The following is a 25,916-nucleotide window of genomic DNA, read 5'->3' as shown; positions in this document are numbered from 1 at the left end:
AGCTGACGACTTAGGGGGCTTTCTTTTATATATATATTTTTTTTCGAAGCTCAGTAACTCTTGGCACACTACTCACGATTATACAAAGTATTTCTACACACGCGTTTATTCGCATTTACTTCGTTTTCAAAAACGACTCAGTATTAGCAGAAGACACAGGCCATAAATACACATGTATAAACCAGCAGGGATAATGAGCAAGCCTAACAGCTTGAATTGTGGCCATTTTGCTCCTTCATGCTCTGATCTTAATTCCAGGAATAGTCGGCCTTAACCTTCTGCTCCATGAATCGGCCTTTCCTGCAAAGGCTTTCAACTTGAAGTCAGTAGATTCATTAGAGACAGCAGCATCTCTAGGTAGACTAGGGTTGGCAGCTACCTTATTGAACAATGAACACTCAGAGAACTTTGAAAATGGAAATTCAAAAAGAGGAAAGCAATTTCAGAAAACTGCAAACTTTGGAGCAATGTATGTCAACAAAGAAACACCTGAACTGATCTAACACTAGGTGCTACAGAACACCTATAATGACCATTCCACGAGACTCTGGACAGCAAACTGAAGTCCCCCGCAAGCTCTGGGAGCAGATCTTAAACTCACTTTAATGAACAGGAGCGACACAGTTTCCTTCTCCAGTAAGATCCCCGATTTGTACACATCCGGCTTCAGCAAAGCATAACGAGACCTCTTATGAAGTATTTGCAATTTAATATGGACAGAACGTTGAAGAAACACACCTGCTCAGTTTCTACATCAAGAGCAGGCTTAGGGTTTCTATTGTTGTGAAGAGACACCATGACCTCGGCAGCTCTTATAAAGAAAAACATTTAACTGAGGTGGTGGCTTACAGTTTCAGAGGTTCAGTCCATTATCGTCATGGCACGGAGCATGGCAGTGGGCAGGCAGACTTGGCGCTGGCTACATCTTGCAGGGAACAAGAAGATAGTCTATCTCACTGGGAGTAGCTTGACTATAGGAGACTACAACCCATTCCCACAGTGACCCACTTCCTCCAACAAGGCCACACCTACTCCAACAAAGCCACACCTCCTAATAGTGCCACTCCCTTCGGGCTTATGGGAACCAATTGCGTTCAAACTACCACAAGTGTAATGATTAGACTCAAATCTTTCCTAAGTGATAATCATGATCCAAAAAAAAAAAAAAAAAAAGCGTATTGATATGGACCAGATAAACTAAGAAATAAGCAAAAATAAGGTCCTACACTGGTAGGGATGAAAGACAAGTGGTAAGCAGAGGGCAAGGGAACATGGAACAAGCCGCAGAACTGATGCAGCACCTTTCAGATTTGTGTTGGCAGCCAGACTCAGTGAGTAGGACAGTGTGACCCTCCCAAATACAGCAGTCTGGGCGACATAAGACAAATGCGGATGTGAAAACTGACAATACAGAAATAATCCATAAGCTCCCAACTCCGTGCAGCTCAGAGCATCTCGACGGCGTCTTCGGCTGCCCTGCCATCTCTGCTATCTGAACAGCTCTGCAGCAGCTGTCGTGGGATCCTGTTCAGGTGGTCCTTCCGTGTTACCTACTAAGGGCCTCAAACCTCGGGGACAGAGACAGCCAATTTGGGTGGCCAGAGAAGCCAGGAAGAGCTTCCTTGAAGTGAAAAGAAGTAGGATCTTTCTATGTAGACCTGGCTCACTTACAGATATCAAGCCTCCTGCCTCAACCACCTGTGTGCTGGGATTGCAGGTGTGTCCCACTGTGCCTGCTATAGATAAACGTCTAAAAGGCCAACCTCAAAACTGTTGCTAGTGATGATTCCAAAATTCAAATCTAATCAACTCTCTTTCCTGCCTGCAGTTCCCCAATAGGAACAAAGTTGGAGAAGGATGTCTGAACTGTCTAGCAAACAGTAAGCAGTCTCACTCAGTGAGGAAATCCCCTCCCCACCTCTCCAGCCCTGCATCCCAACAACACCATTAGGGTACACTCACTGTATGCTATTGTTTACCTGAACTATCTGAGGTTCCTGGCAGGTGCCATGTTTTCCGGCTATGCCCTCCACCTCTGTGTGGAATGTTCTCCAAGCTGGAGTACCCTTCCTTACATCACAAAGCAAACTTGCCACTCAAAGTCTTACAACCTTAGTAACCACCCTTGTCAAGACCTGTCTACACGCTTTCCCGAAAGCAAGTAGGTGTGTCCCCCCCCCCCCATCTCTGCTGTACACTGCACACCTTACGCACTTCCGAAACTGAACCCAGCCACCTATTCGTGCGGCTCCCTCGCTAAGCTGTGAATTCTCTGGAAGCCCAGAATAGCACCTCTGGGCCTGTGTCACTGGCAGAGAACCTGAAACATAGTTAGTATTCAAAGACAAAAGAAAGCTGAAGAACAGGAACCTGAATCAAACAGACCCGAAAATAAAGACTGAGACAGTTTTTTATTTCTTAACATTTCATTCTCCTCTTTGAGAGACATATTTCTAATTGCCTTCCACTGATTTACACAAATATTTGGCAATCGCTTCTATCTCCACAAAAATGGAAGATTATTGCCAGGTGTGGCAATCCCAACACCAAGGAGGTAGCTAGAGGTAGGTGCATCTCTGTCATTCCAAAGCCAGCCTCCTGATGTACATAGTACGTTCCAGGTCAGATTGAGCTACCAAGAATTAAAACTAAAATAACAGAATCCACCAGCATCAGGTACAGAGAGACCGAAGATTCTGCCACAAGACTAAGAAACATCAAGCGCCCCAAAAAGTGTCCTTATCCACAAAGTATGCTTCCACTCTCCCGGGGTTATGAGCCAGCGCGGCCCCTTCTATGGCTCAGCGCAAGGGAGAACACTGCCCAGTCAGAATCGTAAACAGCACTTTGAGGTTTCAAACCAACTAAACTAGAGCATATTCCCTAGCTGAACAACTCACATGTACCCCCATAGTCAGTCGTGCCAGCTTTAAGGCACAGAGGCTTGTGCTTGGGATGCCAGCAGTGGGGAGGCTAACGCAGGAGTATGCCTCAGGTTCAAAGCCAGCGTGGGGTACTTTGTGAGTTCTAGGCCACTTGGAGCCACAGCCCAGACAGACAGACAGACAGACAGACAGACAGATAGATAGATGCCAGCTTCTTAAGAATCATAGTTGTGGTGGACCGCCGTGTGTCCTCTCAGGAGGTCTTCCCATTCGGGAAAAAAAACAAAAAAAACAAAAACAAAAACGGCAGCATGCATCACTGTCTGAGCTGTACTTGCTGGGTCTGTGGTCCTTTAGCAGGAGAGTAGCAGAACCAAGTGGAGGGGAATGACTTAAGAGTCTGCCTGACTCATCGATTGCCCTTTGCTCCTCCCAGAAGAAATAAGCTCTTAATGCTACATCTTCCGATGACCAAACATTAACTCATCCTCCTCGGTCTCTTTGATGACTAAAACATTCCTTCCTCCATAATGAAACAGCCTAAAATTTTAATATCAACACAAGAGAGAGTCCAATTTTTATGGCTTTTCTTTACCCTAAGAAATATGTTTTTTTTTTAAACTGCCATGCAAACTGAATTGCACAAAAGAAACTACACTCTACCAGCGCTTAGTAGAGACAGAAAAAAAAAATATTATATGCTTTTGTCATCCTGTGGCTGTAAGTAAGGCTGGAAAGACGTCTACCACGTTCCCCTCTAAGACATTGGACTGAATTCTCCTATCCCATCCTCAGGCCCCACTGGTGTGCTCCTTTGCATCTTCCCATCTTCCCGAATGACTCTCACCTACTTTCAACTGTTTACAGCTCAGGCAGAACCCCTCACTAACCAAACTACTGCCTCTTATTCTGATTCTCTGATTCCATCACTTTATTCTCCAATCATTCCCTTTCTCCAAATCCTAATATTATAGATTTAATGACTCATCAGAAAATAGATGGATGGATAGATGGATGGATGGATGGATGGATGGATGGATGGATGGATGGATGGATGGATGGATATATGATAGGACAGACAGACAGACAGGCAGACTGATAGATGATTGATAGATAGATAGATAGATAGATAGATAGATAGATAGATAGATAGATAGATAATTGATACATAGATAGATTGGTGGATTAAAAACTTGACAGTGGTTCGTTGTGATTAAGAAGGAGAAAGTATAACACAATAACAATTCCTCTGTTCTCAACATGTAATCCAGAGCGTCCGTGAGAGTTACTGAATAAGGTATTATTTCTAGACTGTCAGCTCCTTGAGGAGGTTTGAGTCATCTCTGTGCCGGTCCCTGCTCCACAGTGCATGAGAGGCTCTCATAAGGAGGCAGCCTCAACATAAAGTGTATTAGAACACACTCAATCTGGTTTATGACGGCTCGACTCATGGACATTTACTCTATCCTATAACCCCTACTTAGAAATGGGAATCTGGGAGACAGAGGGTAAAGGCACTTGCCGATGTGCCTGGTAATTTGGGTGGGTTCCATCCCTGGAATCCACATTACAGGTGAAAAGGGACAGTTGACTTCACAGAGCCTGCCACGGCATGTACACACCTACCCATACATCATACACACAAAATAATAAATGTTTCCTTCAATGTGAGGCCAGGCATGGTGGTACACAACTTTAATCCAGCACTTGAGAGGCAGAGGCAGCCTGATTTCTGTCTGTTCAAGACCAGACTGTCCGCAAAGACACCCTGTCTCAAAAAAAGCTACATGAAAAATTTAAATTTAAAAAAAGAAAGAAAGGAAAGCCAGGTTTTGTGGCACAGACCCTTAAGCCTAGCACTCAGGAGGCAGAGGCAGGTGGGTCTCTGTGAGTTTGACATCTGCTTGGTATACATAGCAAGCTCCAAAGCAGCCAGGACTATATAGAGGAAGAGACTCCGCCTCAAAGAAAGGGGGGGAGGAGAGAGGGGAGGAGGGAAGGAAGGAAGGAAGGAAGGAAGGAAGGAAGGAAGGAAGGAAGGAAGGAAGGAAGGAAGGAAGAGGGAGGAGGGAGGGAAGGAAAGAGGATGAGGAAGAAGAGGAGAAGTGAAAAAGATATGAAATTGGGGGGTTAGTAAAATGGCCAGGGCACTAGCACCAAAGTCTGAAGATCTGAGTTCAATCCCTGAAACCCACAGTTGAAGGAAAAACGCAACTCCCCCAAATTATTCTCCGAACTCTATAAATGTGCATTGGAAGCAAGTGCACGCACACGTGCGTACACATACACACATACACACACACACACACACACACACAAATGGTTTTACTGGTTTTATTTTTAATGTGAATTGTGATCTTTCCCCCAGAGTTATAATAGATAAGATACTCCTTCCCCTTCTCAGCTCAGCCTCAGGCATAAGGGTTCTTTAGAATAACATCACCAATAAGCTAAGCTGTCACTGGGTTAAAACGTGTTTTGACTCTGGATATTTTCGACTTATGCTGAATTTATTGGGACACAATTGCCGGGCTGTGGTGGCGCACGCCTTTAATCCCAGCACTTGGGAGGCAGAGGCAGGCGGATCTCTGTGAGTTCGAGACCAGCCTGGTCTACAAGAGCTAGTTCCAGGACAGGCTCCAAAACCACAGAGAAACCCTGTCTCCAAAAACCAAAAAAAAAAAAAAAACTTATTGGGACACAATTTCTTCATAAATCAAAAAGGCATCTGAAGAGGGAATGTTCTTAGGGTGAGAAGGCCAGGTACATTTTAAATGTTTACAAAACATGCAAAACAATAGCACTGACCTCAAGATAATTGCATGGCCCATTCATGACACAAGTTCAAGCTACATGATCCATGCATGATGTCTTTGTCAATCCTGTTGTTGTGCTCCTGTGACTCTCACTCAAAGGTAACAGGAAACATCTTATGAGTGGGAAGAACCCCTCTACCCACCATCACTACCACCATCCAAGGTCTCAGGGCAGCAGTAAATAAAAAATTTAGTAAAAATAAAATAAATAAATAAAAAAAAAAAACTATGAACACTAGAAACAGAAAACAAAACAAAAAGAAAAAATTTTAAGCATACTCCCCATCAATATAATGGAAAAACCACCACACCAAAAATCATGCTTCCATCTTGGACACATCCCGAAAATCATTAATCATCATTAAGTCCTTACTCTATACAAACTTCCCTGAAAAGTGGAATAATCCTATTGTCAGCCTTGCTTCCTGCAGGAGGGACCTGAGAGGGCCACCAGTGTCCTGCTCTGTGTAATCTCAGAAGGGAGGGAACAAAGGTTGACTCACCATCACATACAATCTTACCGCCACCATAAAAAGAACCCTTAAAGGCATTTATAAACGCGTCAGTTCTGACCTTTCAGCTGCTGTGTCTGGGAAACGACAAGAGAAGCTTCAGAGAAAGTGGGGGGGGAAAACAAAATAAAACAAAGCAAAACGTGAGCTAGCTATATTGCAAAACTACTTCATGGAGCCCTGGTAGACTCTGTTGCCTCCTTTGAGTATCTGACCAGCCCGTCTGTGTTTACTCTTGGAATAGTCTCCATGAATAAGAGGTGTCTAATCATCAGGCCAGGGCCTATTTCCTAAGGTCCAGTATTATTACCTCAAGCCCTTTCTTTAGGAAAAACTTCTAGAAAAGTCCTTAGTTCCAGCTAGCTACCTCCTCCTTCTTGACCCATTATAATGTGACTTCATCTTGAATCCATAGAATAAACACTTAAGAGGTCGTAAATGACCAACACAAATCAGCTCTGTAGGCACCGTTCCTAGGGTGCTAGCCACCCACCAGCTATACCCACACTGCTCTTTTCCAGACACCCATGGCAGACCCCAGGCCTGTTCTACTTTCTGACCTTTCTCCCTGAAGAATGTGGTTCCCCACTGCCTGCACTAGGTAAAAACGCTTATGTGACCCTGCCCCATGCTCTCCCCTAAACTGTTCATTCTAGACAGTTCCACCGAGTGCGCCGAGGCCAATCAATCCAAGTCACCTTCCAGTATTCACCTACAGCTAATTACCCCAGACCCTGTCCCCTCCCGAACCACGTCCCAGCCGTTCAGTATTCCAAACAGTCTTAAAAACCTCTAAAGCCACACCCTTGTTAAATAGAGGCCTGTGTTCCTCACTGCCCTTCCAGCCTGCCAGTCCTTCTAGAGTGTTCCCACAGTGTAGAGCATGGAGGACTGCGGTCCCCTGGCACGCTACTAAGTGGCATTTCGGCTCTTTTCTTTTTCATGGATAATGTTCTTTTCTATTGCATATTAAAATCAATCCGTAAGCGACACATCAAGACTACATTCCCACACATTTAATTGCTTTGAACAACTTTTATAGATGGTAGGATAACTTGGGGGACCTTTGAAACATTCCATAGTATCCCAGACCAATTTAGTCACACGCTTAGCAACTGGGATGGGATACAGGGATGTAAACAAGACTGGGAACCACTCCATCAGAAAGTGGCTGCGGCTGGTGTTTAAGGAAAAGAAAGAAAGAAAGAAAATTCCTATGTATGATAAGCAAATAGAATCCCAGCTTTGGCTCGGGACCTCGATACTACAAGTCCTATATCCCAGGACATCCCTGGTTCCCAGGCAAGCCCGGACAGCTGGCCTCCCAACACAGATAAGCAGTGTTATGAGCCTGAGAAGCAATGCTGGCTTTCCCAGAAAGTACTCAGCAGAAGGCAGTCTGCTAAGCCTGGGGTGTTAACAGCTGCACAGGGTTCCTCTGCGGAATAAATTTGGAAGACCCCAGGGATGTCCCAGTAGAAGTGATTAAGTTAATGATTTTCCTCATCACAGACGCTTCGGAACTCTCGGTTCACCTTCTACACTGTCTGAGACAATGTGCTTCGCACACTTATTTGGGGACCTTTTTAGTGGAACTCCCGCGGTGTGATTTGAGTTCCTGATTTTTCTTTAATTTTTTAAAAATCTATTACTCCTGTGTGTGCACAAGGATGGGGGGCGGGGCATACCACAGCACACATGTGGGGGTCAGGGGACAACTATGTTGTGTCAGTTTCCCCATGGGGTCCAGGGATGGAGCTAAATTTGCATTTACCTGGCAAAAGAAATATTTGTGGGGGTTGGAGAGATGGTTCAGTCAGAAAAGTGTGCTACATACAAGCACAAGGACCTGGGTTCGGATCCCAAGAACCCATGTAAAAACAAGGCATGGTAACACAGGCCTTCAAACCCAGCTTCAGGGCTCAAGAACAGAAAGAACCCTGAAGCTCATTGGACAGCCAGGCCTAAGGTGCTTTAGTTTCAGTGAGAGACCCTGTCTCAAGAAATAAAGGTGGAGAGCAATGGGAAAAGTCTACACTGACCTGGGACTTACACACACACACACACACACACACATTATTTAGAAAATGAGAGTCCTCTATTATTTCTGAATTATCAACCATACTTTAAAAAAATCAAAATCAATACTCCTTAGCACGTGGTTGGTCCCTTCCCAGCTCTCTTGCATATTACTGCTTGCTGTTGCCTCACTGGATCTCAGACTTCTAAAGGCATTCAAATTAGGGTGGTGGTGGAGGACGCCTTTAATCCTAGCACCTGGGGGGCAGAGGCAGGTGGATCTCTCTGAGTTCAAGGCCAGCCTGGTCCACAAGAACTAGTTCCAGGACAGGCACCAAAGCTACAGAGAAACCCTGTCTCGAAGAACAAACAAACAAACGGACCTGCTAAGGGCAGTGAGAAGCTGAATCCAGCTCAGCAGGATTCCTGGTAGGTCTGTGTTCTAAAGACACCATTGCCTCATCTCTGGTCCCATTAGCATTCACTGAGACATCACTGCTGATGTTTACTTTTAAAGGATGCAGATGCTGTCGTCTCCCCCACCCCCCACCGCCCAAGCCTCTGCCTGGATGGCCCTAGGCTACCTGAGAACTTGTGTTGAACTTCCACAAGCAGCTCACAAACATCACTGCCCTGGAAGATGACCCCTGAAGCTCCCCCAGCATCCACTTCACTGAGAATCCCTCCCACAATGTGAAGTTTAAACAACCCTCTATGAGGACTGCCATGGCGGGCCCAAGGCAGTCAGAGCTATCAAAATCACGGACATATCACACTTAAAACAGCATTAGAACTGTGTCAATAATTATAATTAGACACTCGCACCAATCAAATACGCCTGCACTATGTAAAATTAAAGCCAGCCTCTCCAAAGTGTAGCTACCAGATCATTGTTTAAATCCTCACATAGGCATAAAACCCTATAGAGACAGGGTAGATTTTACTCAAGAGGAGCAAAAGTCGCAATATTGTGAATCGCCATTATAAGGAAGGAGGCCATCTTTAATGCTACCTTATAGAGGTGACCTAAGGTCCTGATATTTACTCCACTCCTTTGTGCTTACTGACTGTCTCTCCTAATCATCACGGCCCATGGCACGATGTCACAGGAAATGGCAGCTGCCACTGTCGCAGTGTATCCCCTAGGAGCTTGTCTCCCCCTTTATGGCACAGCTTCATAACCATCGATCTAAATGGCACTAAGGAAAATTCAAACTATGATCCTGAGCTGGCTGTGGTGGCAGACACCTATAATCCTGGCACTGCATGCAGAGGCAGGAGGATCACTGCAAGTTCCAGGCCTGAAAGAGACCCTGTCTCCCCAAAAATGTATGATGCTCCCATGAACAGTCATCTGAAGTCATCGTTTTAGGGGACTACGTAGGATTCAGTTTTACAAACAAATAAAACTTCATTTCTGCGAGAGAATATCTAAGCTGCTCTGTTTTGGTTTTGTCTTCGCTACAGCTATGTAAATAAATTTGTATATGGAAAGAGGTTTAATAAATACCAAAAAAAGGGGGGGGGAACCAAGGGCTCAAAAATGTTCTAGAAAAAAGTTTATTATATTAGCTATCCAAAAATTCCAAGCGGATCAAATGAAAGAGTCAAATGCAGTGCTTGGCTGTGGGAACCAATTCTAAAGGGAAAATCCAGGACAGAGAACAAACATGAATTTTATATGATGCTATGTGTTTAAAATTTTAGCTATATCTAGCTTGGTTAGTGCAAAGGTGTCAATGGCATTATTAAACACAGCGAGTGTCCTAGTGGTTAAGCCCTACAAGATGTACTTCAGCCTTGCAGCTCTCCCTGGTTTACACAGGCCCTGGGTTCCAGTCCCAGCACCACCAAGGAAAAAATGCTGACTAAGTGCTTCAGAAATAAACCTTATTGTATTTTCTAAATCTTACAACATGATCAAAAGCAGTCTCCTCTGATCTGCTCCAAAATCATAAATAAAATTTTGCTGTTTCTTATAGACTGTCCATCACTAGCCTATTAGTTTTTTAAAGCTATTAAAAAATAAAACTTTTTCCCTAAGTATAAAAACCCACTGTCTCTATCCGTGATCAATAATAGAAAGCTGACTATATGAGTTCCTTGGTCACTAAATGCTTACTTATCACTCGCAACATTTTTTTTTAGAAAAAAATTCAGCCATCAGCCACATAAGCTCCGCTTTTGACATACATAGGCAGACATGGTACTTTAAAACAATCAAAGTAAAGCTGTGGTTTGCAAGGCTTCCAAAGCCCACAGTTACTCACAGACTTAAACTTACATAGGGGAAAAAAAAAAAATCACCAGACTCCACTTACTGGAAAAACCGAAAAAAAAAAAAAAAGAGAGACTAGAGAATTATTTAACATTAGGAAGAACCAGCGCTAAATAATTCCTGCCTTCCTTGACAGACAGGAAAACACTGAAAATAAAATTACTTTCTTTGACCACATAACCGGCTTTCAGCAAAAGCAGACAAGGCTGGGTCCTGCATCCTCACCATGCATTGTGTTCCCCAAACACATACGAAAAGCCTGATGCACACTGCTACCTCAATAAAGTTACAAAGCAAAGAGCAATCATCGGTATTTATTCTCAGATGTGCAGGAATTAGTAAATCAAGCTGTCCAGACACAGATGTTCAGTAAGCAGTATGCTCCCCCCTCAAGGGAGACGCCCCAAGACACCCAGTGGGCGCTTTCAGTGGAGAGCATTGAAACGTACGTGAACCCCAGTTCTCCCTAGAATGGACATGCCTATGCAAAAGCACAATTTACAAACCATGTAGAAGATTAATGGTCATATAATAAAACAAAATAATTAAAATGATATCGCATAGTAAACGTTATTTTAAACTTAAAACTATTTCTGGAACTCTCCATGAAATATTTTCGAACCACAGTTGAGCAATGACAACTGAGAGCAGGAAGTAAAACCGTGGATAATGGGGGAACTATTGCAAACATAAACACAGTCAATGCAAGACTGCATACATAAACGCAGTCAATGCAAGACTGCATGCATAAACACAGTCAATAAACATTTCTGCATCTATAAACTCAGTCACTGCAATGCTACAGCACACAAGGTTGTCTAAAGCAAACATAAGTTATAGTACATAATACAAGGTGATCCAAAGTAAAAGAGGCAGTTCAGAGATGTGCTCACCTAGCACACGCGGGGTGAGAGGCCCTCAGTACTGCAAGTAAATAAGAAGACAACTTTGTTCATATGAACAGAGAAGTTTTCCAAGACTAGTTAAAACAAAAACAAACAAACAAAAAAACAGGTACAGAACTGAAATTTGTACAAAGAACAGCACACATAGAAACAAAGATCATTCACAGTCAGAACGGTGGCGGACACTTGGAGTTTTTGCTACCTGAGAGGCCAATGCAAAATGACTGCTTGACTCCAGGAACCCTGAGCCATCCTGGGAACCATGGTAAAATTCTGTATCTAATAAACACGCCACCATTAGTATAAGACTGCAAACATAATTAAATGTTACCACTGAGAAAATGGCGAACTTGGATTTTTTTTCTTCTTTTTGATGCTGGGGATTAAAGCGGGGGTCTTCCCTATGCGACACAAGCACTCCTGAACTGAGCTGCAACAATTCCTCTGACTGACTGGTGCCTTCCCTTTAATAACAGAAAACAGAAGGTGGAAGTACAAAACTACTTTTTCCTGGGTTCTCTTTTCCTTCCTGTTTTGTAACACGTACGTGCATCCCGAGCACAGTGTAAACGGCCAGAAACACAAGTAGTAACCAAACCCAAGGAAACACGCGTTCAGGAACGCCTGGAATGTGTACGTGTGAGATAAAGATTTTAGCATGTAAGTTAAAAAATAAATAAGTAAATAAATAAATAAATAAATAAATAAATAAATAAATAAATAAAGGTTAACTTGAATTTTTAAAAGCCAGAGCTGCACGTCCCCGAAAGCAGTTGCAAGTCTATGAGAAGAAAAGGAGTGAATTCCTGGAAGATTTCCATAAGCAGCACCCACGCCTGAGCAAGAATCACCCCACCTGTAGACAGAATGTCCAGACCTTTGGGAGATCAAAAGGCAACCAGGTGGAGAAGACCACGCAGCGGAGGTGGACCTAGCTAGTCAAGAAACAATAAGCTGGATGGAGGTGGAGGTATGGAGGTATGGATTCATGTGAATTGGTCAAGGAACATTCCATTCCTAGCCAGAATAAAACCTCACAGAGAGTCATTATTACCCTCTGGCAATTTCCCCCATCTTGGGACTCAATAGGTTCTTCTTCTATGACCTATGATACAAAGATAAATAAATACTTTTGAATAAAAACTTCAAGTCACAGAATCAGTTTCACCTAAGGAAAGCATGCGTGTAACTTACAGATGTCGTCATCTATCAAAGACAGCGGCCACCTGCTTCTGAGTCTATGAAAAGACGCTTATCAGCTCCCATGTGGAGAAGTGGAACGGCTGAGTTTATTCCTTCCTTAGGATAAACATTTAATTCATGTGAGAGGCTTGACGCTTGACCCCAAAAAGTCAATAAGAAACTCTGAACTGTTTGCCCCGGGGTCCATTTTGTCATGGACGCTCTGGGCCACCTCTCCCCATTCCCAAAAGGGGCCGCCCCCACATTCATCCTCTCATCAAGCAGGAACACAGATCCAATCAAAATAAGCCAAAGCCCCAAATCTTCACCTCCAGGATTCTAATGCTATATCCCCAACTTCTCACAGGACCGAAAGAAAACTACTCTACGGTGCCCTTGCTCTCCCAGCAACCTCATCCCGTTCCAAACAAGCTCCTCTTGCCAACTTCATACTTTAAGATCAACACCATTACCCCAGTCATGCAATTTCCACAAGTCAGATACATTTACTCCAACCCCACCCTCCTTCTCATCACAAGTGAGTTATCCAACAAACTCTGTCTCCAGCCCCAAACTAAAAACCTGTTCCATCTAGTATTATTGTTTCTTCCTGGCTTCTGAGAAATAAATCCTCACTACCAAACAAATTCCCTAGAGGCCAACAGCGTGAGGGTCTCAAGCACACACAGCCACAAGGACAGTGCAATTAGAGTGTAGGAAAAACAAGGCAGGTTAGGGAGGTCTTAAAACCCCAGAGCAAGAACAGGGGATAAGAAGCAACTATTAGCAGATGTCAGCGTCTAGGAGAAAACAGGGTGAGCTGAGACAGAGGCAAACTCAGAACCTATGACCCTTCAGACAACCACAAGTGGCTCTCACAGCTTCCTCCAGGAACAGGATCAAGGGGTTACCAGTATCGCGGAGTCACAAGAACGAATGGAAGTTGGGCTATTTTAGTAGGAAATGACCTCATCTTCAATAATGGCAACCTTTTAAGAAATGTTTATTTATTTATTTATTTATTTTGGTTTTTCAAGACAGGGTTTCTCTGTGGCTTTGGAGCCTATCCTGGAACTAGCTCTGTAGACCAGGCTGGTCTCGAACTCACAGAGATCCGCCTGCCTCTGCCTCCCGAGTGCTGGGATTAAAGGCGTGCGCCACCACCGCCCGGCTTTTAAGAAATGTTTAAAATGCAGTGCCAACCATAACGTAACTCTAAGGCACACTAGCCTGGGAACTAGGAGTTTCTACTTCTAGCCTTACTTGCAACAATGGGGGGGAGGGGCATGGTGACCTGGAGAGCCTGGGTTCAAGCTCAGATGTGTGACCTCAGGCTGATCACGCTGTCGTGTCTCGCGAATTTCTGTCTCTCCTCTGCAGAGTGGGTCTAGCGGAAGAAGCTACTTCAAGTGGATAAGAGTATCAAATGAGCTAACACAGGATAGCTTGCTCAGGACCAGATTCTTTTTAGCTTCTTAAGACAGGCTGGCCTCAAACTCCCTCTGTAGTTGAGGATAACTCTCAACTTCAGGTCCTCCTCCACCTCTCAAGTGCTGGAATTACAAGTGTCGACCAGTACATCTGGCTTAGGCAGTGCTAGAGATCAAACCCAGGGTTTTGTACATGCTAGACAGCACTATCAACTCTCCCATATCCACAGCTCCAGGCCTGTTCTCCCAGTAACCCAGGAAACCACAAGGTACCACATTACCCTTTCTTCTTTCTTTCACCTTGCATACTCCACACAGTCAAGGTACACTACGGGAACTGCACCTTCCTGTTTTCCCAGGTCTTGGATGTTCTCCCGAGGAATGCCAAGATGTAAAATCCGATCCAGTGACTGAAAATGTGTCCGGTCAACACTGTCTTCCCCCTGGCTCCCACAGCAAACCGACTACCTCCTCTTCACTAGAACCAGAACCTATCTCCAGAATGCTGCCCATCTCACAGCTACACACAAATCTGTCATGATGATAACGTAAATGACACCTCTTTCCGAGCCTGGCCAAACAGCAGCCAGGTGCTGGGCTGATCCTCTCTCTCTAGACCTTCTGACCGAGATAGTTACTCTGCCTCTTACAGGAGATGCGTAACTCCCCTCCAAAATTCCTGCAAGTCTAGTTGGTTTTATTAGGCTTCATGCTCAGCCCAAGTACAGGAAGACATGATGAACATTCAGTAAATGAAGACCGAAGAGGCAAAAGAAGAAGATGCAAGAATGCAGAAACGTTTACTAATAAAGACAATGGCAATGGGCGAACTGTTTACGCCAACAGTTAACCTTTCGTTTTTCATTTTTGAGTAATACATGATGGCGTCATCGTCCAAACTTCATTCCCATCTTTTCGGTATGAGCAGGTAGCTACTCCTGTTTGCCTCTTCAACGGAAAGAAGCCATTTTATTTAAGTATGGTTTCCATAAACAGAGAGCCGAGGGCTCCTGCCCAGTTCAAATGAATCAGCCCCCATCTTTGCTATTGGTGGGGCTCAGCAAGTCCCACATGAGCCCTTTTCAAATGATTTGAAAAAAAGGCAAAAATTCTTCTTGCACTAAGAAAAGAAAACGGTGGGAGAAGGAGAGAGGTGGAGGCTTTCTCATGCCAAAAAAAAAAAAAAAAAAAAACCTGACAAAATACTCACTCAGATTAGCAACTATTCAATAAACAAATTAAGGCTAATTTCCACAATACCTGGAACAGAACACTTTTTTTTTCCTAACTACTGATTAGGAACCATTAGCAAGTTTTGAAATCAATTTAGTAGATAGAGATCAGAATTTTTAAATAAAAACTGAACAGAAATTAGAAAGCATTACAATATAGTCTAGTGAACGCCATAATTTGGTTTCGTTTCTAATATGCATGTGGAGAAGTGTGTGTGTCCCAGACCGTAATGGAAAATGTGTCCCTGTGAGTCAAAAGTCTTTTGAAAACCCTGACATTGAACATTTATGTTTACCTAATGTTCTATCTCCAGAACGAGCTGCTCCGTTTCTCTCTAGACCGCACTGGGAAGATACTTGTTCCAGCCCCTACTGCCCACAATGGCTCAGATCCTTCCCGTTGAAAAACCACATAAAAAATAACATTGAGTTCACTTGTCCCTCACCATTTTTCCTACCAAAAAAAAAAGTCACTTTGGACAGCCACCGCCTGTCCTCTTGTCCCCTACGCACTATTCCTAGGTCTAACTGTCTGGTCTACGTCCCTGGAGCCAAAAAAAGAGACACAATTCAAGTGCTCTGGCATTCTTGGTGACAACCAGCATTACCTCAGGACAGTAGCTAACTACATGATATTTCCACTAGGAGAAAGACCCACAAGTGAATAACATTCAGAACCTGGGTTTCAGCGTCATCCTAAACGCCCCTCTGCTCCAAACCGCTTCCCCTCGAGATCCTTTCCAGACCTCACCTACAGGCTGCACACTCCAAACAGCGTCACCTCTCCCATCTCAGTCTGAGCAGCACCAAGCCCCACACCTCTCTTTATTCCATCAGTCTATTTCTTATAAAACACAAGGTTATGTTTTTAGTGGTTCAATCAATAATTCTTCCATCAGCTAAAGCAGAAGCAAAACCTAGGGCAATCTTGCTTTTCAATGGCAGCTATGCTGCAGTGTAACCGCGAACGGCCAATCCTGGCTTTCACAGGTCACCAAACTGCCCAGGCAACAAGTGTTCAGGTTGAACAGTTCCTTGTGGTTACATCCACTCAAAGTCAACCCCTAAAATGCAGTAAGAGAGGGGTTTACTTTGGACTCTATACATTTTCCAAAAAGCTTGTACACATTCTTTTCCTTGACAATTTTTTTTTTTTGAACCAAGGTTTTTCAGTGTAGCCCTGGCTGTCCTGGAACTCCCTCTGTAGACCAGGCTGGCCTCAAACTCACAGAGATCCGCCTGCCTCTGACACAGAGTGCTGGGATTAAAGGCATGCGCCACCACTGCCTGGCATGTTCACATTCTTTCTTTCCCTCTGACATAATCACTGTCTAGTGTTCGGTTTTCACTGCCAATTCTTTGGGAACACACACTTGTCACAGGAGAAAATCAGAATAAAGGGCTTGATTAGCCAGTGTTTGAGTCCCACATTAATGCAGGATTCCTTGCGGTGGAAACAAAAAAATGAGTTAAAATGTTCTACCCTGGAATAGAAGTGTCTCCCTTACCTACTCACAGAGGAGAAAAAAAAATGTGCACTGAAAGGAATGCAATAAATATTTACTGAAGGGGTTCAACAGTTAAGAGCACTGGCTGCTTTTCCAGAGGACCTGGGTTCAATTCCCAGCAACCACATGGTCGCTCACAACTGCCTGTAACTCCAGTTCCAGGGTACCAGACACCCTCCTACAGACATACATGCAGGCAAAACACCAATGCACATAAATTGTTTAAAATAAAACATTAAAAATAAATAAATAAATATTTGCTAAATTTACTAAGTATAAGCTACAGCCAAGGGTGAAAGAGGGGACTCAGTCATAGAGCACATTAGGAGGAGTGAGGCCCTGGGTTTTTATCATCATCACAGAGATAAAAACAGGGCAGGGGTACCAAATACACTTTCCTCACCTAGTATATGTCTTCCACTTGCTTCCCATCCATGCATAGGGACCAGGTATCAAGATGGTTTTCTTCTCTGTGCTGTCCCCTTTACTAAAATACAGGGTCCCTTTACATCCATAACATCCAGTCATCCCTTCATCCTCTCAGGATTAAGAAAACATTCCATATTGTTGGAAAGCTGGCTCAGCAGTTAAAAGCATATAGTACTCTTACACAGGGCCCAAGTTTGGCTTCTAGCATCTACATTAGACAGTCCACAACCACCTGTAACCCAGCTCCAGAGGATCTAATGCCCTCTACTGGACTTCGCAGGCACTGCACTCATGTGCACATACACACACACACACACACACACACACACAGAGAGACAGAGAGAGAGAGACAGAGAGAGAGAGACAGAGAGAGAGAGAGAGAGAGAGGAGTTAAAACTAAAATGAATCTTCTTTAGAATTTATCTAAAGGAAAGTACTGGTTTTCTGATCCAGTACGGGGTTAGATGTACAAGATACACAAAGGACAAGAAAGACATAGTCCTTGCCTTGAGCGCAGTCAGTGAGACAACTGAAAAGGTCTGAAGTCAGTGAAAGGCAACAAACCACAGGGAAAGAATAAAATAAAGAATGACTAACTCTCAGGTCAATACCTCAAAGAGATGAATCAAGGCCCAAGGGGGGGGGGGGACGCTGATACAATGCTTAGAATATAGCCGGGCTGAGAAAATCAGGACACAGTCTTCCTTGAGGTGAGATTTTTCTGACTTTTCCCAAAGAAAGGGAAAGGTGGTGAGAGAGGGTCAGATGAGTCAAGGTCAGGCCTTCCAGTGGGTGGAGAGTTGGCCTCGGAGACCCAACAGGACATCTGTGCTATGGCTGCTTACTTTGCCCTCTGCCCCCAAACAACCTTCAGCCACTACATGTATCTACACAGAATTTAGAAAGAGCAGAATCTGAAATGGCTTTCCCAGTCACTGAAATAAAGGCCAAGCACCCAGAGTAAACAGTGAAGCAACCCTAATGGGCAAAGTGGAATGTTGGTCTGGGACCGAAAACCCCGAAGTCAAACAATGAAGCAGTGGAAACTGACACGCCGAGCTCTCAGGACCTGGGACGATCCTCACAAACAGGCTCAGATTCCCAACCCTGCCTGGGAGGGCAGTTGTGGACGGTGGGGAGGGCGAACGTGTGTGTGTGTGTGCGCGCGCGCGCGTGTGTGTGTTCATTTTTATCAAGGAAGCTGAGTTTTCTTCTCCTTGTCCTCCCTGCCCCCCAATGGTGATGCAGGGGCTTGAACCACTAGGCTACCACCGCAGCCTCCCTTCTTCTTTTTATCCTGATGGGTCTCTTACTAGTTAGTTTGGGGTGGAGGGGGGTGCAAAACCACCTTCCATCTCAACTAAAAGTCAGGATGCACCAGCCAAACCAATTCCATGAAGCTTTTTCCGACAGAGGTTTTTATTAGACTGTACTTTGCAACAGACCAAACCTAGTGTGGGGTTTCTGATTGTTTTTTTAATGCGCACTGGTGTTTTGTCATGAATGCTGGGTCCCCTGGAACTGGAGTTACAGACAGTTGTGAGCTGCCATGTGGGTACTGGGAATTGAACCCAGGTCCTCTGGAAGAGCGGTCAGTGCTCTCAACATCAAACCATCTCTCCAGGCCTCTGTGCTTCTGATTCTTAAACAAGCAGGACTATCAAAAATGGCTTTTTTTTTAAAAAAAAGAGGCCAATCTTTCCTTCGTATCTTCTAAGCTAGAACTGGCCACAGGGAGAAAAAAAAAAACACCGAGTTTTCATTCCAAAAGATCAAAGAAGGCATTCGGTACCAGGAAACCTAATTCCAAATCCTCATTTCCAGGAATAAAGCCACAGTGCCCAAAACTTGCTTGGGAAAATAACACAGGAGACTGTGGATTCCAATTAAAATCCTTCACTGCCCAGCCTCCCCAACTTAACACTGCTAACACTTTCCCCAGGCACTGCTCCCCCTTCAACAGCACTCCGGTCCCGAGCAGTCACTTAGCTTCACCGCTAGACACGCAAGCACGTAAAGGCTTTGTGACTCCATTCTGGGCCCCATCCTGGAGATGAGATGACGCTGAAAAGGGCCAGCTGCAGCGCAGCCCAGGCCCCTCAGGAGAAACCCCTGCGAAGCCCAGGCTGTCCCGGCACTCATGATACAGGGAATGAGGGCAGAAGGAGCAGAAAACAGACAAGGGGCAATACCTCAACTTTACTCATCAGCTTTAAATGATTACCCATGGTTTTGTCAACCAGCCAATAGTAAAGGTGTCTCCTTCATGCAAGGAAGCAAGCTAGGGGCTACAGTCAGCAAAGTGCAGTGAAGTAGTCCCAAGTAATCATTATGCTAATTACTATGTTTAATTTTCTTTATCGCTTCACAGAGAAAAAATGTAGCATGTATGTAGCTTATGAAGTGTAAAACTAAAGTCAGCACCCATGAACTCGATTCCTCAATCAAAAAATCTGGATGTCACCAATAGTGTGACCTTCTTTGCCCTTACCCCAGGTCCCTGCAGCACAGACGCACATAACCACCGCCTTGCATTTGAGGGCTCAGTATAAGTCGATTCTATCTTCATGACTGCATTGTTTCCTAACCCAAGAGCTGGCTGCTTCTTAAAAGATGGTGTTTTTAAATTATTGGGTTTTCTTTTAAGAAAAATATTAAAGGGGGCTGGAGAGATGCCTTAGAAGCCAAGAGCACTGGTCGCTCTTTCAAAGTACCCAGGTTCGATTCCCAGCATCTACATGGCAGCTAGCAAAGGTTCATAACTCCAGTTTCAGAGGTTCCAACACCCTCTTCTGGCCTGCACAGACACTGCATGAGGTATACAGACATACACGCAGGCAAAACACCCATAAATGTAAAATAAAAAATAAATCTAAAACCGAAGAAGCACGATATGAAATAATTAAAGTTAAGTGACACTGAGCTGCTGCAAAAAAAAGTTTGACAACCACTAGCGACAAGAGCCTGGGACATGTGTTCTGGAGTCCCAGGAGTTATGGAGTCAAATACGAACTCCAGGGTTGGAGAGATGGCTCAGTGGTTAAGAGCATTGCCTGCTCTTCCAAAGGTTCTGAGTTCAATTCCCGGCAACCACATGGTGGCTCACAACCATCTGTAATGAGGTCTGGTGCCCTCTTCTGGCCTTCAGACATACACACAGACAGAATATTGTATGCATAATAAATAAATAAACATACTTAAAAAAAAAACAAATACGAACTCCACAGCCTAAATCTATCAAGCCTCAGGTTCCTACGGGAGAAGCGCACAAGGGAAAGCATGCAAAGTGTTCATATGGAGGTGGGCATGCTGCATGGCTCATACTCGGCACATCCCATCATCCTATCGTTAACTCTACATGAACATATCCAAGGGTTTGGCTCCCCACTCATACTTTGCTTCTCCATAATCCCTGGTGGGGTGGACATGAGATTCGATCACACGAAAATGAATCGTGATAGAAGAACCCAACAAGTCAAGAAAGCCACAGAGGAGCGATCAGGTCCCCCAGCATTGATTCTTTCTTTGTGACCTTGGAGAGCAAGATCATTTTTCAAATCCATTTCTGTCCTGTATCTCCCTCAACTCGCCGACTACTGCATCCAACCTAAAGAAACACCTAGAAGCCTATCATGACCAAATCGCAGTCCAACCTTAGAAAGAGCAGAAGCATGGGTAAGATACCCTCTATTTACCAACTCAGCCACTGTCACCCGTTGCCTGAGTGCAGGAAGAAAACTTAGTAAATTACCAGTCTGGAGGGGAGGGCACTCATTACAATGCTATTAATCAAATTAAGTTCCTCGCTCCTGAAACGCATTACATTCCTGAATATGGCATTTTAACTCCGCATCCTTAATATTCTCTGTAATTACTTAGCAATTACAAGAAATTTATTCAGATTCAAGTGATCATTTTTAGTCCAACGCGCAAAAGTTGTAAGGCTATTATCTCAATCAAGTTTGATCTAAAAAAAACACGCTCTGTTTCCAGCAAAACTCAGCGACACAGTGGAAAGAGAGAGCACAAAGCCAGCGCATGCCCATGCCGGTCCTTGATCTCTGCCGTCTAGCCAGGGTTTATCTCCTCGTCACTCATCACCTCAGAGGATTCACATATACAATGGCAGCAGAGATGCTATGGCCCATTACAAAGCGACAGCAACCTAAGGCCAGCAGCTCGGCCACAGAACGCTTCCTTCCATTCATCAGCCCCGGGACAGAAAACAAAAGTAACCAAATCACAGAACAAGGGACTGGATCTTCGCATGGTAATCCAGAGCCTATCCAGACTTAAAATAACCTCGTGACCGCACTGTCTCCAGGAGTGCCATGGGTGAGGCCTGGGTTTCATACTTAAGCAGTGTGCCAACTGTAGAGCAGCATGGCAAGGCAGTGTCTGAGGTCAGCACAAGTCTAGTGTCTGCCGCCTGCCCAAGCCTGGGCCCCTGGCCAGCAACCCACCTCCAGAGACTAGTGCCAGGACATACTATAGTGTTTCCATTTAAGGCCCGCCACTTGGATCAGCCCATCTCTGAAGTTTCTTAACACCACCTTTCCAGGAAGAATTTTTTGGGGAAAAGGGAGGTGGTGTCTATTTTTTGCCACCGCCTTCCCTTGGGCTGTCAGAGCAGTCTGCCTCTCAGGAACAGGATTCTTTAAACTCATTGGGTTAGGTCTCAATTTGGGGATTTTTTTTTTCAAAAATGACATAGCTAAGCAAACGTAAATACATATACATACAATTACATTAAACATGTGTGGGATCAGAGATATTTCCCATCATCTCATACCATTCACCCAAACCACAATGCAGAAAAAGCCAATAAAGGGAACAAATCCACTGCATTACAGTCTGCCTCTCTCCAAACACCAAATGAATGACAACTTTTTAACCAACACTTTTCTTCTGCTACAAAATGGATGGGTTTTTTCTTTTCTTTTCTTTTCCTTTCTTTTCTTTTTCAAGTAGCTTCCTCCGCCGCTCCTCTGCCCTGCAAGGGGGTGGTTGTTCAGAACTCCAGGGGTAAAGGGAGGTAGGGAAGGGTGGGAGACGTATCTGGCACAAACTGGACAGAGCCAAGCCAGTTTCTGAACCAGACGGAAGTCCATGCACGCAGTGACCCAGAGGCCCACAATTCTCCCCTGAGCGCCTAAGGTTCTAGCTTCGTTGTTTTGGTTAGTGTTGAAGGAAGGGTTTTAAACTTGGCAAAGTACCGTGCAACATCTGTAACCACATCTGCCTTCTGGGGATCGCAAGATGAATCCCACATTCCTGGCTTTGAAGCTTTTTGAAACTGCAGCTAGGAAGGACAGAGGGAGGGAGGGAGTTGAACAGAGTTTATTGGCTGTCTCTCCAGCAGAAAATTCCTCTTGGAAGGGATGGATATTTTGAGGGTGGGGGTGACTCGCCAATCTCTTTAGTCTGCCAAGCTCAGCTTGGAAGGTGAGCCCGGGGCCGGGAGGCCAGATCGATTTTTAAGTCCGAGGCGCACACCCTGCAGGAGTTCACCCTTCACACACCCGAGCACACTCGAGACCCCAGCTCCAAGCCTCTGCCCTCCCCGGATCCCACCCGCAGCCGAGGCCCATAGCAAGACAGTTTCGTTCCGCAGCGGCTTCCCCCTGTCGAGAGGGCACGCAGCTTGCCGGAGAAAGAATGAAAGCGAGGGGGAGGCACCGAGACGCCCACCCTCCACCCCCATCCCGGCTTCGCCTCCAGCTAGGTTCCCTCCTCCTCCTCCTTCGATCCTCCCCGTTCCGGCGGCGCGGCCAGCGACCTGTCCTCACCTCTGGTCCAGCGGCGGCCGGGTGCTGAACCCGGGGAGGCGGAGAGCGCGAGGCGGCGGGGCGCTGCAGGGCGGCGCGGGAGGCGCGGGGCGGGGCGGGGCGCTGCAGCCGGTGAGGAGCCCGGAACTCCGCGGGCCGCGGGCGGGTGGCCCCGGCGGCGGCGACGGTTGCGGCGGCGGAGCGCGGCGCGGCGCGGCACGGGGCGGGAGGCTGGCAGCCACGGGGCCGGGGCGCACGCAGGCTGGCGGCAGGGATCGGGCTGGAGCCGGGAAGACGACTGGCGCGGGGCGGGAGGCGGAGGGCGGGGAGGAGGGCGGAGGAAACTTGCGGCGACGCGGGGCTCGGCCGGGGGCGGCGGGGAGCCGGCGGCAGCAAAGTTCCCCCAGCGCTTGGGGGCGGCGGCGGCGGCGGCGACCGGGAGCTGGAGCGGGAGGAGCGGGAGGAGGAGGAGGAAGTGGCTGCGGAGCGCTCGGCCAATGAGTGTCTGGAGCTGTGATTAACCAGGCAGCAACACATCATTTCCTCCCGGCGCGGATCCAGGGAGCCGGGAGGGAGAGGGCCGGCGGCGGGGCGGGGCGCTCCTCGCGCCCCCTGCAGGCGCCCGGCCCCGGGGAGCCCGCCAGCCTAGCCGCGCTCGCCCGTCGCCCCGACCTCCGACCCCTCGGGCCGCCCCGGCTGCGGGCTGCTACGAGCAGGGCTGGCGGGACGCAGGGGGGGGAGGGAAGGAGCGCGGCGCGGGGAGCGGCCAGGTAGGCGCGGGCGGGGCCGTCTGGACAGCTCCCGGGGCGCGGGGCGGGCGAGCGGCAGGCAGCCTGCCGGGGACTGCGGGGGCTCGTGCGCTCATCCTCAACCCTGCGTGTCAGGCGGAGGGGTGGGTGTTCAATGCTCCGCCTTGGCCAGGCCGTCGCTGCCCTGCCTGCTGATCCCCTTCCACTCTGCTCATTTCCTCGCAGGGTCTGGGGTTATGCAAGCGTTTGCCATTTTCGCAGTCTGCTTCCTTGGTAATAATAATAAGCAAGTCGCGGGGGAAGGGGGCTTCTGCAATAATCCCGCCCTGTCCTAGGCGCCATGGGAGCTTACAGTGGGAAGGAAGGAACATTCCCCGCCGCAGAGAGGCTGACAACCTCGGTCCTTAGATACACAAAAACACCCCAGTGTGCTAATATTATCTGGAGCATAAAAAAAAAAAAAAAAAAGGCATGCAAGGATCAAATTTTACATGGTGCACCAAACCATTTTCTCTGCTCTCTAGAAGCTTATAATGTACAATCCTCTCACAAAGCAAAGTAAAATCGTGACACCAAGAATTTTTTATCCCTACATGTCCCTTCATGCAGAGGGCATTTATTGGGTCGCTGGCTGCAGCACTGTAGACGCTTGCAAAGGAAATGGAAGGTCTGGCCTTTGCAGGAGTTTGCAGCCGTGCTAGTAACACAGGCATGTGTGCAAGGAACAGCTAGAGAATAGCCTTCAGGTGTTGTGTAAGCAAAAAGACAAGGAGCTTGTTGGTTCTTTTGTGTTTGGATGGTTCATTTAGAAAGGCCATGTAGTTGTATTTGGTGGAGATCAGAGAGGAAACTCCAGGTCAGATCAAGGCAAGACTACCAATCTGTATCCCTGCTCAATGAAACAATGCAACAGAGCCATTGGTGACATTTAGCTGAAGGGTCAGTAGCTCACTGTTTTTGACCTTGAACACACTTTTAACCGAAGAGGGGGAAATGACAGGCAGTGGTTGTGAGGTTCCAATGCAGCTACCTCTTCAAGCTGGTGTATGCTTTTAGTCCTCCAAATGTTTACAGTCCCCTCCAGGAGGCCAGGAAGCTAGGGGGTTTGGTTGGTTGTCGTATATCATCATGCCTGGTTGTGCGTGTGAATTTAGTTTAATAAGGGCTTGCTGATAGGTGAATCAAGGGAGCTTGGCCTGCTTTGTGTTCTTCCTGTGCCTAGCTCAAGACCTCCTAACAGCTCTCCTGTGACTACCCAGTGTTCTATGAAGTTGTATGGGAGGACTCTGTGTAGTACTTGTGGCCTTGTACTGTACTTTGTGTGTACATATGTATAGGTAAGATAAGAGAGCAGACAGAGATACAACTTCTCACAAGCCCTGTGCACATAGAGCGAAGCCCTCTGGCATAGGGACCTTGTTCCAGGAGTTCTCAACCTTGGCACTGTTGGTACTTTGAGCTGGGTTTGCCATTCTACATGTTGAAATATATTTAGCAACATCCTTGACTAGTACTCCTCAGATTCCATAGGACACCTCTCCCATCCCAATAGCAACAAGCAAATGTCTCTGGAGTACAAATGGGCTCTGTGGGAAATCACTGCCTCTTCCACCCCAAGAGCCAACCCACTGATTTAACCCTAGTGGAGAGAAAGAAAGAAAGAAAAAAGAAAAGAAAGAGAGAAAGAGAGAAAGAGAGAAAGAAAGAAAGAAAGAAAGAAAGAAAGAAAGAAAGAAAGAAAGAAAGAAAGAAAACTAGGGAGAGAGAGAGAAATCACACCCTTAGAGCAATATGGAGGAAATAAATCTTCTGTCAGTCTAAGCTTCTCCAATTCCAGTCATATGTTTCAGGGAGCCCGACTCCTCTTAATTAACCGCCGGCTGCATTTTGAATTGGCACCTTCTCTGTTTTCCGCATATCCTCCTCCTTTACGCCCAGATCAACATGTTCATTTCTAAAAGTCAACAGATTTCAAAAACTATTAGGAAATAGGGTCTTGAGCAACCGAAGAGTCCTGTATGCTATTTTTCTATAAAATGTGGGGAATGTATTCCATAAGATTTTTGCAGACGGCTTCACTTTTATAGTTAAGCTTTTTAATCCTACAAGTAACAACCACGCCCTTTCCACACTCGAGGCTGTAAGGGATACTTGCCAGAAATTGTAATGTTTTTAATTCTTTTCATTTAAAATATTTAGATAG

General features: G+C 45.9%; 1 protein-coding gene across 1 annotated transcript in view; it reads right to left on the bottom strand.

Annotated features, from left to right (window-relative positions):
• Window positions 1-23,074, bottom strand: part of Acvr1 (activin A receptor type 1) — a 118,062-nt gene extending 94,988 nt beyond the window's left edge. The window contains exon 1 of the mRNA XM_057754948.1: window positions 22,986-23,074. The gene's annotated coding sequence lies outside the window, so the exon portion shown is untranslated. The remainder of the gene's footprint in view (window positions 1-22,985) is intronic.
• Window positions 23,075-25,916: the final 2,842 nt, after the last annotated feature.

This window comes from Chionomys nivalis, chromosome 22 (assembly GCF_950005125.1).
Source record: "Chionomys nivalis chromosome 22, mChiNiv1.1, whole genome shotgun sequence".
NCBI lineage: Eukaryota > Metazoa > Chordata > Mammalia > Rodentia > Cricetidae > Chionomys > Chionomys nivalis.
The sequence above is the reverse complement of the archived record's forward strand: the minus strand, read 5'-3'. Positions and strand labels throughout refer to the sequence as shown.